We start from the raw sequence: 7272 nt of genomic DNA on the forward strand, positions 1-7272 counted from the left end.
ACCATCAGCTTTCTTCACCACATTTGCTTATTCACCCTCTTTGTCTTCAGCGGTTGTGTTGGGAAGGTGAGCATTATAGAATGCCAATTTAATAGAAGAAAATATTCTTGCATTCAGGGAGTACTTGAGTGGAAGCCCAATGTCCTTCTGCTACCTTAATATGAAACCTATAAATATAGGCACATAGATCTATTTCCCCATCCTCACACATAAATATATTTGTATATGTACATGTCTTTATCTAGACCTCTATAAATGCCCTTTGCCTCCCAGCTCTTTCCTCTATTTCCTTTGACTTTCCTACTGTCCCACCATCATGCTCAGTCCCCACCTGGGTTTCAGCAATTCCTCTTGGTTACATTACCCTTGATCATGCCCTACCAGGCCTCCCACACCCTCCTAACCACTGATTTGGATCACTTGTTCCCTTGTCCCTGGGTTTGTTAACACTACTACCTTTCCCCCCACCTCCCCCTTTTCCAAGTCCCCGTGGAACTGTCGGTCCCGTTGTTTTCTCCTCCAGATTGTTCATCGGCCTATCTTATTTAGACAGACCTGCGGAGATAATAACACGCACAAAAACAAGACAGAGCAAAACCAAGCAACAATATACATCAAAACAACAACATCAAACCAATCTGACAAACAAAACAAAACAAGAAAGAAAAGCATGTAGTTAGTTCAAGGATTGTTTGTTGGCCTTTAGGAGTGTTTTCCAGTCCAGTCTGTTGCAAAGTCCACCTTCAGCATTCCCTGGGGACCTAGCTGCTCCATTCTCTTGCTGTTCTGTTGCACCCCCTTAGTGTTTTGCCTGGATGTGGCGGGATCAGATCAGGTGCAATTCCCACACCGTGTCTCAGGTGTTGTCCCTTGTAGGGCCATGGGTCAGTGAGGGGGGTCATGTCTCATAGTGGGGCCAGCCATGTGGTCCTCTCTGTGGACTGGCTGCTCTAATTGGGAACATATTCCTCACGGTCTGGTGGGCCAGGTTGTGCTCCACTCTCTCCTCTTCCCCCTTCATCAGCTCCCTTGTGCTCCAATCAGATATGTCCCTCTCCAGGAGCTGCAGATTCAATGCTGTCCTTTGAAATAAATTCTTCTGGAGGGAGGGGCAGGTGTCCACTTAGTAGTTGGGATTGGGGGGCCAGCCCCTCTGACCTCTCCACTGTTTCCCTACTCGCAGGCATGTTGCATTCACACCTTGGTCCTGTGGTTCTTGTTGTTGCTGCTTTTGTTATTTGGAGGTCTTAAAAAAACAAACAAAAGAGTATTGTGAATTATGTGGGGGTTTGCCTATCGGAGCATCAATTTTGTTTTCTGCAACTTTAACAACTTATTTACCATCCCAGTAGATTGCCCAGCCCCTACTCCCTTTCCCCCATTTCCCTTTTGTCAGCAATTACCTTCCCCTTTATCTTGTTACCACCTGTCTGCCCTCCATCCTAGGACTTTCCCATTCCTCCCTTCCCTTGCCATCCCTGATCATCCTCAAACCCTGGCATGGTAAAATTTATAACAGTGGTCTCACACAAGAATTATCCTTTTGTGTTTAACTAACTTCACTCAGCATCGTTGCCTCCAAAGCCGTCCAAGCCGCGAGGGGTTTCACAGTTTCATGATTATTCTTCGCAATGGGTAGTATTCCATTGTGTGCACGTGCAGCAGTTAATTTATCCTTTCTTCCGCTGATGGCCATTTAGATGTTTGTCCTTTTCTTGCCGTTCTGCATGATCTTGCAGTGAACAGGGTTGTGTATAAAGCTGCTCATCAGCTGCTCCTCGCTTCTTTCAGGTATATAGATAGCTGTTTGGGCGATGGCTGGGTCAATGGTGTCTTTATTAGCAGTTGTTTGAGGAAGCGCCTCAGTTGGTCAACAGTTTTACCTTCCCAATCGCTCCACAAGCTCTCCACCATCTGTTGTTGTTGTTGTTGTTATTAATGTGTTTTCAATGCCAGTGTGTGGTGGTACTTCACGTTTGTTTTGATTTTCACTCTCAAATAGCTAGTGACTATGAGCACTTCTTCACAGGTTTGTTGGCTACTTGGATGTCTGCTTGGTGATCTGTTCATGTTCTTTGGGTTTTAAAATTGGATTCTTTGTCTTTTTCTTGATGAGTTGTTGAAATATTCTAGAGTTTTTAGAGAGTAGCCCTTACCTGATATTCTAGACTAATTCCAGTAGGATTGGAGTCAAATCTCCTTTGAAGGATTGTTTGAATTCCTCAGCGAAGCTCTCTGATCATAGGTCTTTTTTTTGTAGGAGGTTTTTAATCGCTAGACTATCTCTTGTGTTATGAGTCTGTTGAGATTTTATACTTGTGTTTGTTAATGTAGGTTGGTAATGGGTTTATAGACATTTGTCCGTTTCTTCTAGATTTTCAAAATTGCTGGTGTACAGCCTTTCAAAGTATGGTGTTAGTTTTACTTTAACTTGGCTCTATTGACATGTTGCCCATTTCATTTCTTATTCATATTATCTGGAGCTTCTTCTTTTCATTTGTTTAAATTTTCCAATGTTTTATTGATTTTGTTATTTTTTTCGAGGTACCAACTACTTGACTTCTTGATTTTCCTATTCCTTCTCTGTTTTCCAATTCATTAATTTTTGTTCCAGATTTAAATATATTTCTTTCTTCTGCCCGCTGAAGGTTTATCTTGTTGCTCTTGTTCTAGTTGTTGAAGCTCGTGGGTTAAGATATTGATTTTGATTATTTTTCCCCCTTTTGATGTATATGGTTCTCGTTCTAAATTGAACTGTGATTACTGCTTTTGTTGAATCCCAGAGGTACTGATATCTTCCCTCCCTCCCCCCTCTATTGCTTCAAAGGATTTTAAAATTTCTTTTTTTATTTCTCTAATTACCTAATTGTTTTTCAGCAAGGTATTGTTCAGTTTCCATACATTTGATTCCCCCCACCTGCCCCCTTTGATTTTCCTATTGTTGATTTCTAATTTCTTAGTGTTGTTGTCTGGGAATTAGTTTGGTCATATCATTGTTTTCCTCAGATTTTTCGAAACTTGTTTTGTGCCCTAACATATGATCTAGTCTGAAGAGTATTCCATGCACTGGCAAAGAGTGTATAGTGTGTTGTTTTTGTGTGGATTATTCGTGTAAGTCTAGGAGGTCAAGTTAATTAATTGTGTTGTTGAGTTGGCCTGTCCTTCCTTGAGGTTGCTATAAGAGTTTGGTTAATGTAATCTGAGGATCTTTCATTGGGTGCATAGATATTTATTTTGTTCAAATTTCCTTTTAATCACTATATGCTTCCCTTCTTTGTCTCCCATGATGGGTTTTTACCTAAATTCTGATTTATCGGAGATTAATATTTCTGCTCCTGCTTTTTATTTAAAAAAATTTTTAAACTACTCCTGCTTTTTAAATTGCCATTGGCTTGATTTTGCCCCCTTTCTTTTGATTTCTAGTCTATTATTGTCATTGTTTCTAACATATTTCTGGTGAGAATCATATTGATGGAGCCTGTTTTCTTAACCATTGTGTCACTCTTTGTCATTTGACTAGTGCATTTCATCCAGTTATATTTAATGTCCTTATGGATATGTATGAATTTATTTCAGCATGATTTTTGGTTGGTTACTTTGCTCCTCATAAGTTTCTATGATGAGCTACTTCTGTTTATTGGTTTTCTTGTACTTTTTTCCTTTGCTAGTATTTTATTGCTCAGTCAATTTCCGTGATTCTCTCTCTCTCTTATTTTTTGGTGAGGTTTGTCTATTTTCTTTTGAGTTTTCTTGTTACTTGTTATTTTATTCACAAGTGTACAACAGTCTGTTCTCTCAAGCTACTTGACTTCTCTGAGTATTTTGCCTCTATATAAGTTCCTCTGCTTTTCTTCGTCTTGGTCTTCATTGCCTAATGATCTCTCTGGCTCCCTATTTTCAATCTTATATGTTTTTTTAAATGTTGATTTCTCTATTAAGTAGTTTGATTTCGGAATACTGGTGTCTTCTATGTTGGCCTCAAGATGATGTCTGCCGTGTTTGTTGATTCTCTGTCCAAAGAGCTGCTCTTAGTATGTTTTGTAACATGGGTATTGGTTTTACAAATTCCGTTCATTATTCTTCTCTGAAAATGCCCTTATTTCTCCCTCATATTTGAGTGATAATTATAATGGATATAAGATTCTTGATTCCCAGTGACTTTTCCCTTCAGAGTTTTATACATATCATTGTATATGCCTTCCCACTAGCATGTATGTGCTGTCTTGCTTAGATGTCTTTATAAATGTCTTCTTGAATACAGGTTTTCTACTCTAAAAGACAGCTTTTGTTTGTTTGTTTCCCTTTGGACAAAACTTTATATTTGTCCTGAGCTTGCCTCAGGATTCTGTTCTTGTCCTTGATATTGGAAAGTTTGACTATGATTTGTTGTGATTTTCTCTTGAGGCCTGTTTGGTGTGTTTCTTTCAGCTTCTTGAATGGTTGCTTTAACCTCTTTAACAGTGTGAGAGTGAACACTGTTGGTGCAGTGGTTTCTGAGTGAGTTTATCTACCAACTGCAAGGTCAACAGTCTGAATCCTCCAGCCCCTCCAGGGGAAAAAGATGATTCTATCTGCTCCCATACAGAGTTACAATCTTGGAAGCCCCTAGGGGCAGTTGTACCTTGTCCTGTAAGGGTGCTGTGAATCAGAATGGCCTCAGTGGCAGTGGATTATGTTCTTCGAGAAGTTTTCTTCCAGCAGTTCTTGGAGTACTTTCTCTTTGGATTTTTTAATTTCTCCGGGTCTGCAATGCCAGATGAGGCATACCTAAGTTATTCCTCTTGATATTGCCCCATGTAATTCCTAGAGTTTTTCCCAGAGTGTTTTCCTGTTTGCCTTGATTGTTCTTCTTGTAGATTGATTCAGAGACTAATCTTTAAGCTCACCAAGTCCTCCTAATGCTTCAATTCTACTGCTTTGCTCTTTCAAATTGTTGTCTAATTATAATATCTTAGAATGAATTTTCTGGGTTTCTATGTGGTGTCCGATGGCACTTGGTGTGTTTTCCTGAGTTTACTCTATAGTTACTTCTCTTTTCCTCCTTAGTTGTCTCTATCTCTCCATCTGGCATAAGGATCAGAGAATTGTTTTTCTAAATTAGTTCTCCGGGTCCAGTGCCTTCTCTTCCTTAGAAAAATCTTTTGACTCTTTGTATTGTTCCCTTGTTTGTTGCCATTCTTTCCTGTTCTTCACTTGAACTGAGACTTTCTCTCTGAAATGTTTTGATGCAGCTGTTGGAGGTCGCTTATTTACATCATGTGGGCTGATAATTAAGTGCTTTTTAAAAAGAGAAAAATCTACAACAGCAAAAACAACAAACAAGCAGACAGACCGGTGAGAAAAAAACCCCAAAGGAGTAAATATTAATCATTACAAATAAGCAATAAAAATAAGTAAATAGATCGATTGAGTTTTAAAACTACCCAACCTGAAGTCAGAAGGTTGAGATAAGTTGTAGATGAGGTGTCCCCAAGAAGATGTAGCACACGCGAGCCACATGCACCCAAGAAAGTGCTCATGAAATAGGATGGTAGGATATACCCCAGAAGATATTAACAGGTGGTAGAATGGAAAAGCTAAAAGCTGAATTTCAGAGAGCAATACAATAAATACTGTGGAATAAAAATGGAAACTTGAATTTTGAGAATCAGCAGGGTGCAAGTTCGGACTCATACTGTTTTTGGAAATTTTACTGGTGTGGGTCATTTGATGAATTGAAAGAACATAAATTTAACTCTAATTTTAACTGACAGCATTGACTAATCTCAACCAAAAAAGTATGCACCACGTTTATAATTTTAGCCACAAGGACGCATATCGTGTGTACAACTGAATGATCCTTTTTGGATATGAACCCTTCCGATTTATCCTAAAGATCCACCAGATGGCTTGGCTGTGTTTGACGTTCCCCATGGATGTTGCCTAGTGTCCACCTGGATCAAGAGCCATCCCATCATCAGTTCAGGTTGTCATCCAAGAGGCCCTAGCAGCATGAATCCATCTTGTTTTATGGATGCATGCACACCCCATGACCATGAGCTTACCTGTGCACCCAGCTTCTTGGCTTTCCCCAACTCTAATAATGAATATATGTTACTCTCACAGGCATATGAAGTGATATGAGGCCCCCTAATTTCCTCCCTCGGAGAATCACTGTTGTGTTGCTCTTCAGCCCTCAGCGAATTCCCCTGCGAGGTTCTTCATTCCAATAAAGTTCTCATGCTCTATGCAGCTGGAGTTCCTATGATTATCCAGAGCATCATTCAGCTGGCAGTGGGTCTCAACCTTCCTAACGGTGCGACCCTTTAATAGAGTTCCTCAGGTTGTGGTGACCCCCAGCCAGAAAAGTATTTCCGTTGGTGCTTCATGACTGCAATTTTGCTACTGTTATGAACCCTGATGTAAATATCTGATATGCAGGATGTATTTTTACTGTTACAAATTGAACATAATTAAAGCATAGTGATTAATCACAAAACAATGTGTAATTATATATTGTGAAATATTTATGTTTTCCGATGGTCTTAGGCGACCCCAGTGAAAGGGTCTTTCAACCCCCAAAGGGGTGGTGACCCACAGGTTGAGAACTCCTGAGCTAGAGGCTGCTTCCTCTTTTTCAATCACCAGTATGTGCTGGGAAGGGAGAGCTCACTGGTGGCTACTCTGTGCCTGAGGGCGATGCTCCTCAGCCCTTCAGAGTGACTCCACTCACCCTAGGACCCCGACCGTGATCTGCTCTGGCCACAGCCACGTCACCGTAAGTCCACTGCTGGGCTTTTAGGAAAAGGTTTTCACATTTCCAAAATTGCTTTGAGAATACAACCCCCAAATTCTGACAGACCATGTTCTTCCACACAGTGTAGCATTTCCTGGGGAAAAGCAGGATGTTTGGAAAACTCATAGTCTAACACAATTTATGAACGAACACCTGCCAAAGTTTTATTTAATTCAGGATTTCTCCACCCTACAGTATAACAGAGGTGCTTAAAAAGAAAAAGCACATTTCTAGAATCTCAAAATATTTAGATAATGTATGCCAAGATGTATAACTAATGATTAATTTAAGTAAAATCTTGGTCGATGATGGATGGAGCAATAGAAGTCTAAGCTTCCCTAGAGGGCAGGAAAACCTTAATCATTCTTGTTTCTCAGCAGTTTACCTTCTTAGATGAATACACAAAATCAAACCAAACACCACCCTGGAATCAAATACCAACTCACAGTGACCCGATAGAACCGAGTGGAACTGCTCTCGTGGGTTTCTGAGACAGT

The sequence above is a fragment of the Echinops telfairi genome, unplaced genomic scaffold (genome assembly GCF_000313985.2).
Source record: "Echinops telfairi isolate 266 unplaced genomic scaffold, ASM31398v2 ScPeMD7_20;HRSCAF=75, whole genome shotgun sequence".
Classification (NCBI taxonomy): domain Eukaryota; kingdom Metazoa; phylum Chordata; class Mammalia; order Afrosoricida; family Tenrecidae; genus Echinops; species Echinops telfairi.